Source organism: Rhamphochromis longiceps, linkage group LG23 (assembly GCF_057381845.1).
Source record: "Rhamphochromis longiceps isolate RC_006_pf linkage group LG23, R_longiceps_female_GT1.1, whole genome shotgun sequence".
Lineage (NCBI taxonomy): Eukaryota > Metazoa > Chordata > Actinopteri > Cichliformes > Cichlidae > Rhamphochromis > Rhamphochromis longiceps.
The window spans coordinates 48,036,322-48,049,951 of NC_140578.1; the positions used below are offsets into that span (position 1 = coordinate 48,036,322).

General features: G+C 42.0%; 1 long non-coding RNA gene across 2 annotated transcripts; it reads right to left on the bottom strand.

Moving 5' to 3' along the window:
• Positions 1 to 4,388: 4,388 nt before the first annotated feature.
• LOC146642961 (uncharacterized) lies at positions 4,389 to 13,535 on the bottom strand. 2 transcript variants are annotated; one of them, XR_014909573.1, is made up of 3 exons: positions 13,278 to 13,535; positions 6,498 to 6,577; positions 4,389 to 5,941 (listed from the first exon to the last, which is right to left on the bottom strand). It is a non-coding gene; the product is annotated as an uncharacterized LOC146642961 (long non-coding RNA). The 2 variants fall into 2 exon arrangements; XR_014909572.1 differs by having other exon boundaries at positions 4,389 to 5,027; positions 5,858 to 5,941; positions 6,498 to 13,535.
• Positions 13,536 to 13,630: the final 95 nt, after the last annotated feature.

Below are 13,630 nucleotides of genomic sequence, written 5' to 3' on the forward strand. Positions count from 1 at the left end.
CATAATCTAGTGGTTTTAACAACTGTAACTCTGTTGCAGGTATATGGGCTACCCAAACTTACCTGTCCAGCCTCCCACCACAACACTCTGTTCACACACACAGAAACCTACAAACAAAAGTTCAGAGACCGTCAGAAGCAGCCCAGCTGGCCATGGAGGTGTCCTTTTATAATGATCCCTGACGAGCAATTGGTCTACTGTGCCCAGATCAGCCAACAGACACTTGCCAATTAACTCTGAATTGGTATATAGGTTGAGGCTTGACACCTGAAAGACAAGAGCAGCCACTTATGGTGGCATGTTACACCCCCACCCATTAGGAGCCAAGCTCAGGATTTGGTAACATGTTCAAGTAGCACGGGAGAGTGTCTGCTACAATGTTCTCTGATCTCTTTTTGTGATGGATGTCGAGAACATGGTTCTGAATAATCAGTGACCAATGCATACGTCGCTGGTTATGATTATACATCCTAGAGAGTAACACCAAAGGGTTGTGATCTGTGAAGACTTGACCCTATATAAACTTCAAAATGCTGCAAGGCCCACAACAAAGCAAGCATCTCCTTTTTAATAGTAGAATGCTTGAGCTAATGTTTATCAAACTTGCAAGCGAAGTAACTCACAGGATGGTCAATGCCCTGATTATCCTCCTGCAGAAGCACTGCTCCTGCCCCAACTGTGCTGGCATCTATTTCCAGTTTGAATGGTAAAGAGAAGTTAGGAGCAGACAAGAGACACAGGTCTCTGAGTGTCCAGCTTTCAGAGGCTACCTGAGGACTCATGTGAGAGAAAATCTGCTCACACAGATATTAGAGCCAAATACTGTCAATAAGGCCTCTGCAATGTTCTGAAGACAGTTAAACTTTCAGGTAGTGATGTCCAGCAGGTGAACATGCAGCTCCATGAACACACACAGCTGTGGATTCCAGCTGCGTTCGTAGTTCTGCAAACTTTGACCCCACAGAGTCGAGCTTTTCAGTTCAGTCAGCTGCATTTCGATCTCACATTAACTGGCATTAACTCAGCCAGTTAATGTGAGACAAACCAGCTGATCATTAAAGCTTTCTGATTTGATCAGAAAGTAAAACATTGGTCCATAAACCTGAAAGTCTCAAAAACACATTGTGAATTGTCTCGAGTCTACGGATGTATCTGTGTATCTCCGTGGTGCTGATGCTGCGCTGAGCAGACAGCTGCTGAAGCTTTTGAAGTGTCAGAATGTGGAAATTTCAACATCGCTTGATAAAACTGCCAGCTAGCAACGTCCCTCTCACCAGTAGCTAAGTTATTTTTAGCCAATTAAAATTAGCCAAGTTGAATCTGGTAGTTGGGGTTGTTAGTTAAGATACTGTCATTAAGAAGCGGCACAACTATGCAAGCTAGTTTGCGATGCACAACGCTGGCGCGGCCATTTATTTTTTAATGCACCTTCTCAGGTTAACTCACTGCGTGTCGTGCCCAGGGCTGGACTGGGACAAAAAAAATCGTCCCGGGCATTTTGACTAGAGACCGGCCCCCCAGGTATTAAAGCCATAAAGCCTTTGAATGAAAACAAATGCTGTTGTGACAGTGATGTACAGTCTTGTTGGTATATATGTGTGATTTCTATACATTTTATGTCAGATAAAAACTTTGGTTGTAAGATTCAGATAATTATTTATTAAAGTGAGACATTTTAAATGAGAATAAGAAAGAAAAGTATTTCTTTGTGCCCCCCTCTCCCTGTTAATGCCCTACCTGGCCCCCTGGCAACACTTTGCTAGACCCGCCCCTGCACAGTTACCAGCTGTCAGCTGCTTAGAAAAGGATCCTGGTGTTATTTGTCTCTCAGAAACAGCTCATAACTGCAACTCATCCATGTCACCTAAAAGGTAAACCTGTTTCTCCATCACCTGTTCAGCTCTGATGATCCAGTAAGGACATCTCCTGGTTTCATCTTCATGTTTCCCTCTCACCACATATCCAAACCCACATCATGACCAGCAGCTTTACAGCTGTGGCTCCAGCAAACATCAGCTGATACTAGAAATTAATATTAAATAAATTCCAACAACAGCTGATCAAGCTTAAACCTGCTGCTGTTGTTTAGCGCAACATCCGCTGGTTTCCTGTTTCTGGCGCAAAGTGGGCGATAAACAAACAAGAGAGACGATCAGCTGATCATTGATCAGTTTCATGATTGAAGTAGAAACAGGAGAGGGAGGGGGAGAGAATGAAAGAAGAAGAGGCAGCTGTGCAGCAAAGACACAGAATAACTCCAGCTTTGTGTCTTTTCCATTGTAGCTGAAGTCCGGGACAAACTGTTCCTTTTCACTTCAATACGAAACGCGTAATAATTTCTCTGAATGCGGGACGATTTCATTTTTTTACGGGACAGTTGGCAACTCTACTAACTAACCTTATGAACAAAATAAAGTTCACTATCAGTAACATCATAGCACCACCCAGCTGTATAGAAACTCCGTCATGCTAGCTAGTAGCAGTACGAGTTATTGTAACTGACAGTAAAAAGTCAGCACAACGAAAATAAACTCCACCTAAACTTGGTTCATATCTGACCCAGATAGACTGCAGCTCATAACTTCTTACCTGAAGTTCAGTTCACCTGATACTCGGACCGGCGGCCGCCTCGAGTCTCTCCTCCTGTCTCCCCTTCCCTCATCCACCTGCTGGCCTCTGTGGAAGCTCCACCATAGCCACCACCAAACAACTGAGTTATTTTTACACATCGACCAGTATCTGGCCAATCCACCACCTCTCATTGTTTATACCGTTAGAAGAAAAAAAAAAAATCATCGGCCCATAAAAACGAAAAATCACCATCGACCCACCGGGCAAATACCCGATGGCCAGTCCAGCTATGGTCGTGCCAGCAGTTAACCCTTCGCGTGCCAGCTGTGGCACACGTGCCCAGGGTGGCCGACCCCTGGTATAGACCATTGTCAGTCAATCTCCTGCCGTGTCGCCTGTACAGTACAGAACGCGTTTAGCTTGTCAAATTTATATAAATCTGTGATCACGAGCAGTGTGACTCTGAAGTGCTGCACTGTATGTTTGCAAGTTTTCTCCCCAACAAACACAAAAATGTTGATGAAACGGTTTGCACCGTCAAGCCTTTGTTTTCATTCTATAATACTGGACTTATTTTTCTACGAAGGTTTGAACTTTGAGAGTTTAAACAAGAGAGAAAAGTGAAAATGTTCATGCCTGTCTGAGAAAAGTGTGTAGTGAGGGGTTTTACAGCATTAAAACATCTATAATAATTGTAAAAAATAAAGTTGGCTACTTCGCGGATTTCACCTATCGTGGATTATTTTTGGAATGTAACTCCTGCGATAAACGAGGGACCGCTGTAATATCGAATTACCTAGTCCAGCACTTTGAGGCTCAGCACCCCGTAACACCAACCCATCTTCATCAGGGAAAATTTCACCTTGGAAACAGAAGCCATCAGTGATGTAGCCACCTGTTCTTGGGCCATACAGCTTCATCATGTTGACATGACAGGGCGTCTACGATCTAGGGTCCGAATTATGTAGTTGGTCTTGCTGTGCTTTTTGTCTACAACTTAAGGACTAGAAAATTTAACAGAAAGAGCTGAGCCAGACACAGGAAGGAGAAGGACCACTTTGTCACCTGGCTGGAATGAACGGTCAACAGCCCTCTGGTCAAAGTGTCTCTTCGTCTTTGCTTGTGAAGTTGGTAGTGCATTCCTTGTTAGGGAATAAGCTCTCTTTAACCTGTCATTTAGCATTTTGACAGACTCTGGGAGGATTTTGGTGTTGTTAACCGGAGTAGCCAGCCTATCTTTAAGAACTTAGCTTCATGACAGGCAAATAACACAAGGGGAACACTTTCGTCCCAGTCCCGCTGAGAACTGGAACAGTGTTTCCACAACATGGACTGATCAAGTCTGATCAAACCTTTTTAGCGCCCCCTGACGCTCAGGACGGTAAGGACTAGGGGTTATGTGCTCAATGCCTAATGTTTTAAGGGCCTGGTCAAACACTCAACTTAAAGTTGGTGCCTTGGTCACTGACCAATGGTCAGTTTGCACAGCTTTAGGCAGACCAAAGGTTGAAAAGAATCTCACCAGAGCTTTGACAACAATCTGAGCCGTAATCCTCCGTAGTGGGATTGCCTCAGGAAACCTGGTGGAAGCACACATAACTGTCAACAGAAACTGAAATCCAGTTTTAGGTATGTAACGGAGGGAAGGTGATTCTATTTCCACAGTGTTTTTTCTAAAGGAAGGAAACCTTCCTCCAAACGGACAGAGCAGTGGAGCCGCCAAGGGAAAGCACACGATTAAAAAAACTGTATAATTAAAATATAATTTATTATATTTAAATAGTTAAAAATGTAAAATGAATTAAAACAACCCTGGCCAAGGGGTAACACAATAAAAATCAATAAAACACAATATTAAAAGTCCAGTGGCATCCGCCACGGTATAAAAGTCACAAAGAACTAAGAAATCCAGCGAAGTGATATAAAAGGGAAACCCAGCGGAGTCCTCGCCTTCCTCCCCGCGTTCCGCGTCCTGGTACGCTGAAGAAAGGGAGGGAGCGGCAGTCACTATTCTTTTCGGCAGTTTTCATTCGTAAAAAGGGGATAAGTCGAAGACTTACCCCGGGTGGGCAGAGCTCTCGACTCCGCCCGCCGCTTCTTTAAAACTGCAAATCGGCACCAGCTGTCTCGCCGCCTCTGCTCTCCCGCAGTGCACAAGCTGGGCTCTTGTTGCTACTGCCGTCCAACTGTTCGCTCCGCGTCCCTAGTCGCTGGTGCTGTATCGTGCCCTGGAACGCCAAGCACCAACCCGTCTTATGTGTCTCAGGCCTCATCTCCTAAGCCTCCGTGTCACTTCAGGCTCTCGTGGGTTCCCGTGACACTCATGGGTGCCTTCATGCTTCGGTCCTCTCTTGCCTCTCGGTCGAACTGCTTCCTGTGGTCTGCCAGGCCCTCTTATTGGCCTCTCTGGGATCTCTCGCAGGTGTGATCAGTTTATTATCAGGTAGGGGCGGAGTCTTTCCAGGACAAGTCAACAAATAAATACCATTAAAACATGCAGTAAAACTCATAAAAATAACCCAATGTACAATATTAAAACATTAAAAAGATAAAACACAACAAAAACATGCACAGTAAAAAAACTTAGATAACTTGTCCCTTTCCACCCCGTGACAGGTAAAGGTCCCACACAGTCAACAATCACTCTTTGAAATGGCTCCTCTGCTACTGGGACAGGACCGAGGGGAGCCAGAGGGATTCTTTGGTTTGTCAGTTTGTTTTGTCATGTATAGCAGTAACAAATGACATCCAATTTTAGACCTGGCCAGAAGAAATGTTTTGTAAGTGCCGAGGGGATCTGACCTCTTAAAAGAATCAGCCAAGTCAGGGTCACACTTTTCTGACTGGGTAAGTACAGAGGCTGGTCTTGAGCCGAGGTAGACTCCAGACTCGGGTTGGGTCTGTCTAATACTTCAGGAACGGACATGCCTTTGCCTCCAGCACAGTCATTACCTAGGATGAAGTTAATACCTTTGAAAGGCAATGCAAAATGTGGAGATCCCAGTTCTACTCCCTGGACAATGACACTTGATTGACAGAATGACTCTTCAGAAAATGGTAAGATCACTTCTCTAATGACGGACTGAGAGGCCCCGTGTCTCTCAGTATTTTCACCAGTTGCTGATCTTTTGGATTCCCAGTCAGTGAAATTACTCCCTTTTAGGATGAAGGGCTTTAATCAGTCCCACCCCTTCTGGTTGTGAGGAGGGTTGCTGTTTATGCTTTAATGCCAGACACTCTGCAATGAGATGATCCTTTTTATGGCAGTAGAAGCATTAACGCTCACCATGTGGAGGTGAGGGTAGTCTTACTGGCCTAGAGGAGGGGCAACTAGACTCAAGCTGTGCAGGATACAATGGTGCAGGTTTGCCTGGACGAGAAAAAGGGGTAAACACATTTTTATCTGTTAACAGAAACTCATCGGCTACCACAGCTGCTTTTGACATTGACATCACCTTCTGTTCGTTTGAGAACGTTATTACTCCATCAGGTAAAGAATTCTTAAAGTCCTCCAATAGCATTAACTCACAAAGGGACTAATCATCACTAACTCTGTTAGTAGGACACCATTTATCAAAAAGAGCCCCATTTTCATGTGCAAACTCAGCATATGTTTGACTGCTGGACTTCTTGTGATTTCTACATTTCTGCCTGTAGGCCTCAGGTACAAGTTCATGCATGTAAAATTGTTTCTTTCAGCACTTCAAATTGCATTTACGCTCATGCTTATTTTAAGCTTATGTTTACTTTATATTTTGTAAAGCATGTATTGTTCAACAGTCACTTACTCATCTATTTATCCTTATGTGTTTGTCACACCATCCTTGGACAAAAGGCAATAAAAGGAAAGTCCAGTTATACACTTGTTCAGTATATAGCACAGAGTTTTATGAAGAAGCACTATACAGATAAAGTGATACATTTACCTATTTACAAATAGGTCACGAGATCCAAGGTCTGGGTGGATTGGTCCTGCAGTATTCATCCCTCAACTATTAAGAAGAGACTAGCAGATAATTCATCAGTGTAAACAGTAGAGCTGGTGGTCATAATGCTTGGTTTGCAGTGGGCAGAAAGAAATAATCCAAAAAGTTATTAGTTAAAGTTATAAAATTATTGATAATGATTTGGGTCTGGGAAAACATGCAACTAAAATGCTAACATGAAAAATATTATAGTTTGCAAAGATTGCACAATAGGTGTGTAAATACTGAGTTTCTTTGGATTCCCACACATGTACGTGTGGAAGGAAACAAGGATGTGGATATACTGACAAAACAATCATCGAAACTACAATCACTTGATTTACAGACACCACTGAGCAAAGCTTATGTTAAAAGTTATAGTCAAATCCAGCAAATATGGCAGAAGTACTGGGACATCGATACAGGAACGCACTCATACAAAATTCAAAAACATGATGGTCATGGGAAGTGAGCAAGAACCGAAATAAGAAATATCAGTCACCCGTCTCAGGATAGGACTCAGGTCTTCATAAAACTTTACAATAAATATAATGTGAAATCTATGGCCAACTGATGGAATTTGCGATTTGTAATAAGCGTGTCTGTTTTTCTGTCAAATTCCTGATCCAGTGGGTGGCAGTAATACACCTTTAAGCTGGTTTGCCAACTGCCATTAAACCCAACAGATGAAGAGGAGCTTCTGTGGAAAATACCTGTCTGAACTCTGGATTTATCTTTGCCTGAACCAGCGATTCCTTTTGTATGAACTACTAAACTTGTCAAATTTTATGTTAGACTCCAATATTTGAGTTCAACCTGCCCGAGTGGCCATGAGATCAGTTACCTTTTGTGTTATTTGCAGTTTACTTTGCTAGGTAGCAGAACAGTAACAAGTAGGAATCATTTTTTGACTGTACTTAAGTATAATTTACTTTACCTACTTAAGGTATCTGCATTCTTTGTGCTTAGTTGGAACTTATTGTAACCCTTTGAATTATTTACCTGGTTTTTCTTGATTTAGGAACTTTTCAGCTTTAAATGAAGGAAAAAGTTTGACTGAATATGCACTTGTATAAAAGAGAGAGAGACGCAATAGTACAGGGTGGGCCATTTATATGGATACACCGTAATAACATGGGAATGGTTGGTGATATTAAAGTCCTGTTTGTGGCACATTAGTATATGTGAGGGGGCAAACTCCTCAAGATGGGTGGTGACCATGGTGGCCATTTAGAAGTCGGCCATCTTGGATACAACTTTTGTTTTTCCAACAGGAAGAGGGTCATGTGACACATCAAACTTATTGGTAATGTCACAAGAAAAACAATGGTGTGCTTGGTTTCAACGTAACTTTATTCTTTCATGAGTATTTACAAGTTTCTCTTTGGTCACAGCCATTGACATGTCGAAGAGGTTAACACGTGAGGAGCAGATCAAAGTTGTGTTGATATCTGGTGAACGCAGTAACCGGGTCATTGCAGCAGATTTCAATGCAAGACACCCTATGAGACCACCCATCTCCCATGCTACAGTCAGCAAACTGCTTGCTAAGTTTCGTGAAACTGGTTCAGTGTTGGATTTGCCAAAATGTGGACGCAAGAAAACTGTGACTAATGAAGAAACATCAGTGGCTGTCCTAGCATCATTCAGCAAGAGCCCACAGTGTAGCACTCGCCGCATGTCACTGGAGAGTGGCATTAGTGTAATGAATGGGCGAAACAAACGAGATGTGCAGCACCTGAAACTACGGATACTGGATGCCTGTGCTGGCATTTCTCCTGCGGTGTTGCTATCAGTGTGTGAAGAGTGGGAGAAGAGGGTTGCACTGACAATCCAACACAATGGGCAGCACATTGAACACATTTTATAAGTGGTCAGAAACTTGTAAATAACTCATGAAAGAATAAAGTTACGTTGAAACCAAGCACACCATTGTTTTTCTTGTGACATTACCAATAAGTGTGATGTGTCACATGACCCTCTTCCTATTGAAAAAACAAAAGTTGTATCCAAGATGGCCGACTCCTAAATGGCCACCATGGTCACCGCCCATCTTGAGGAGTTTGCCCCCTCACATATACTAATGTGCCACAAACAGGACTTTAATATCACCAACCATTCCCATGTTGTTACGGTGTATCCATATAAATGGCCCAGCCTGTAGAATGATAGAGTTGAAGAGCATCAGGAGGATTCCTGCATTTACAGTCACTCTAAATGTCTCTCAGACATTTGGCTTTTCTACTCTATATGCTCAGGGTGACTTTTTTATGACGATTCACCTCAGAAAACAGTCCCACAGCATGTGCTAAAGAGTATTTGGACACTTTGCCATTATGTAAACGCCAAGGGAAACCTAATGGCTGGAAATTTAGAAGATGAAATCCTCAATTTCTGCCACGGCATCCCATCTTCCTGTGTTCAAAAATGACTAGCCAACAGAAGGTAAAGGGATAAGTTCTTCATCATTCTTTCTGCAGGAAAAGCAGCATAATGTGAAACAGGATCCTTGAAGATTTATTAACACATCCACAAGATTTTGTCCTCCAACAACCAAGCCAGATATTAGAAAAAATGTAGAGAAATAGATAAGACTGGTTGAACTTTAAGTCATTGCAGAAAAAAGCTTTGCAGGAAGGAGAGGGGAGGAAAAAGTGACTCACTGCTGGATGGAAAACTCTCTATGACCTCGTAACCCTCACACATACTTTCAAATGTTAACACATGTCTTCTTGTACAGCATGACCTTGTCTGACTCTCTCTCTCCGCCTTGTCTTTTTCAGTAGACTGGTTATAACCTCGTGTAAGATCCTGATCCATAACAGTTAAAATGGGAGGGGTGGAGGAGGCGACTCAAGCTGTGACATTTATAGCAGTTTACTTCACAACTCTCTAACATGACTTCTGGTCTTTTCATGATCATTCCTTTTTATTAACTTTTAGAGTAAGTTTCCTTTCATTCTAGGTTTATAGCTTTTCAGTCCACAATCAGGAGTTTTATTCTCACTCACTATTTTCAAAGTAAAATTGTAGCCATGACAGATGTTTTTAGGGAAAAATGCCAAACTAGTACACTGCATGCAGTCACAGAGAATAACTAGGAAATATAGTTTACGTACCAAAATGGTTCATCTTTGACATTAATTAAAGCTTAAAAATATCCAAATTTACTCGAGTCAAAGTATCTCAGATTTCACTTTTATGTGTATGTTTGTTACGACGGGTAATTTGCTATTTAGGAGAGACTTAAAACAGTATTCCCACTTTGAACAAACAGCTGGCTTGTTTAGCAAACTTATGCAAGAATAATAGTAGCATTAGTATTATTGTTTCAGGCTTGCTCTGTTTATCTTCTGTCTTAGTGTTTCCTGTTTTATTTTGGTAGTCTGCTGTCCTGTGTCAGTGTATCCAGCTTTGCTTCCTCTGTCTCATGATTATCCCCAGCTGTGTTTCCCATCCCGCTGTTTTCCTGTAGGTGTACTTAAGTCTTCAGTCTTTGCCTGTTTGCCACGTTAGCTGTGTTTAGTGAGTGTTTCATGGGCTCTTGTTTATGTATAGTGATGAGCTTGTAGTGTCCAGAGTCTTTGCTTTGTTTGCTTCTTTCTACTTTGTTTTTGAGTTTAAGTTCCCAGTGGATAAAGCTGAAACTGTAAGTTAATTCTTCTTGTCAGAGTCCTGCGTTTGGGTCCCACCCCTGCCTGCCGCACAGCTCACCTTGGTACATATTGTAATTTTTTTGTAAGTTTCAATGCAAACATGTGTATTATCCAACTAACTGAAGGAAACAAAATCTAATTTATTGCGTGCACTATACAGAGGTATTGCATTGTTTTATACCACTAAATTTCACTTCAGTTCTTTATATGTTAGAACCGTTCGGTGGCTGGCTGACAGACCAACAGCAGCATCACCCATTGTACCACACACTTTCTACACTGCCTTCACCAGCTCGCTGCAGGCAGCTTGGCAGTCCCTGAATTGGCAGGGAGTGCACCACGCCGACCATAAAACCAGCTTCACCTTCCAAGACCGCCTGTCTGGTTTGATTGAAGTATTCAGTTTGAATGCTGCACTGTCTTTAATCAAGATATTGAACATCTGAACATTGATCATCGTGAGCCTGTATGATCAGTTTAGTTTATTTGTACTGATATACCAACAATTCACAGCAACAGATTCTTCATTGTGTTATTACTGTTAGGCAGACCTTATGATATTAGAATGAAAATGCTAGCAACCAGTCGATCTCCTATATGAGCGACCACTTGTTGGTGGCAAGAAAGAAAAAGTCTTTAAACAGGAAAAAACGTTAATCAGAACCAGGCTCCAGGGTGGGCAGCAGCTGCTTTATGGTGAGGAGAAGAAAAAGGATCGAGAGTGTTGATCAAAGGTGATTCCATGCAGCAGTGACATAGACCTGGGAGAGAAATGCTCATTTCATCATGTGACTTGTTCTCATATAGCATCTTTATACTCTACCTCAGGGGTCAGCAACCTTTAACACCCAAAGAGCCATTTGACCCGGTTTCCACGCAAAAGAAAACACTGGGAGCCGCAAATACTTTTTGACATCTAAAATGAAGAAAATGCTGCATATATTGTTTTTTACTTTAAAGCATCATTCACACACATAACATGTGGACCGCTCCAAAGCAGATGCACCCACCCAATATTTCAGCCTATCAAGCAAAATTTGGTGGTCAATGGTATCGAAAGCAGATGTCAGGTCCAACATGAGCAGAGCTGAACACTCGCCTGCATCGCTTTGCATCAAAATGTCACTGGACAGTTTCAGTAGAATGAGTGCTACAAAACATGACGGTTTGTCAAGTAAACATCTGTAAGCTGCTCAGCAACAACCTTTTCTAAAATCTTAGCAATAAACGTAGCAATGATTTGGAGATTGCTCTGTAATTGTGAAGAAGAGCAGGGCCAAGCGTAATCTTAAAAACAAGCAGGGACCAGCTCGAGTAAAGAAACGGGCAAAAACCTTCTACAATAACAGGATAAGATGCTGGCTGATTATTAAAGACCTCATATGTGGATTTACTCTTTCACACAGGGCTGGATACATATGGCTTTGTTTTTTCTTTAATAGTAACTGAAACCAGGATTTAATATTTTTTATCTATCATTAAAATTAGTTTGATGATCTGAAAAATGTAAGTGTGACAAATATGCAAAAATACTAATAAATGTGACAGAGGCCAAAACCGCTCTACTCAATTCACAGTGTCCATGAGCTAACTCAGTGTAGTTCGTCTGAATGTTAATGAATGATGAGAGGACTGAATCAAACCAGAAAACACTGGGCCCTAAAATAAAAAGAAACATACAGCCTAAACATGATTCTCAGTTTCTTTTAGAAGAACTTACAGTGTCAGATTATTTATTCTAATGCAGTGAAAAGTCGTCTTTTTTAATCTCTGCTGCAAATGATTGTAAGAAAACTTGAAACACACCTAAAAGTAAAACGTCACCGGTGTTAAGAATCAACCATGAGCTCAACTGTGTTAGAAAAGCAACAGGAACAGAGGGAGCTCCATCACCTCCACTGTTCTCCACCACGTTACAAAGCCTGAGCTTCAGCGTGTTCTCTATGTGTTTTTGTTTATGGCCCATTCTTAGTAGGCCTTGTATGCGTGTCTGTCTGTTTGCTGGGTTTTTTTGTGCCCTATATGTATGAGTCAGTGTGAATGACTAGTTTACATTTTCTTTATATTCAGCTTGAGTTTAGGGAAAACCGAGCAGTAATGCCACCTTTCGGTTCTTCTGTCTCTGCATGCAAATATCAGCTAAACCCAGACGCTCAGTACTGCATCAAAATTTCTGTTATCTTCGACTTCTAATCAAAACAATTGGATTTGAAATGTTTATAATAATGCACAATGAACTGGCCTAACTCCTAATTCCTTACACTGGAGGGGAAGAGGGATTACTGCTGGCACTGTGACAGTCTACAGTTTCTACAAGTACGTTTGGCATGTAACACAGTTGCACTTAAAGTAGAGTAGAAAAGCACTATCTAAGAACCAGTTCAGTTATGCGAGCTGCAGCATGCTGGCAGCACTGGTTCTACTGGTCAGTTTGACCTTGAGTAGGCTGGACCAGTGAAACTCCTCTTTCTGTCAGTTCATATTTAATTGTTTCTCTACGTGATAAAGAAAAAGCTGCTGTGACACAGAAAGAAATCTGTCAGCACGACTCTTTGGACTTAAACTGTAAGAAATAAATGTGCAAAATTACAGAAAACGTTCTGAGAGCTCAGACGACTGTCCAGTTTTTGTTTTTAATAACTGTAGTTTTTAAAAGCCTGAAATTTAGATATTAGAAAGCGAAAAATAGACATTTTTCTGTCCTTGAATTGTTTATTGCTTACTGACTGTGTGTAGTGTGAACGGCCATCAGGCAGGAAAAGGTGTCAAACATATAAAAACTAGTGAGCAGCAGATCAAAGAAGTGTGAACGGCTTCAGGCACATTCAGACCTGTGAGACTCACACTGAGCCTCTGTGCTTCCTGCGTCTCTGCCACAGTCAGCATGCCACTTTGTACATGCTGACTGTGGAATATTCAACACTCAACTATAAATTTAGGCTTTTTCAATGAAGCAATTTTTACTCAGTGTTTTCATAAAAGCCTTACTTTTATGGATTCACTGCTACAGCGGAGAACACACACGAGGTTTAAGACCTGTGGCTGAAAATAAAAACGGGCATCACTGTATCAGTTCTGCACTCACCAACATCATTTCATGTTTTCACTCATTTCTTCACTGTTTCCCGACGCGATGCTTTTAAACCCGACTCCCCGTCTCTCTGTGGACCTGGCCTGTACCACTACATTATCTGTCCTCAGAACTAAATGTCAAAGTTTGTTCAGTTTGTGTAGTTCAACAGTTTCTCCTCCTCATTCTTTCAGCTTCCAGCGTTGATCTACTTCCCAATAGCTTCAGTATGACTCACGAAGCATATCTAAACACTCAGCAGTTGTTAGAGAGCGGTGTGACGTCGCTGCTCCGTCCTTCAGCGTCTACGCTCTCCTCCACGGGCTTCGCTGGCCCCTCCTCCTGTCGGGTCTCCGCCGAGCGAGCGG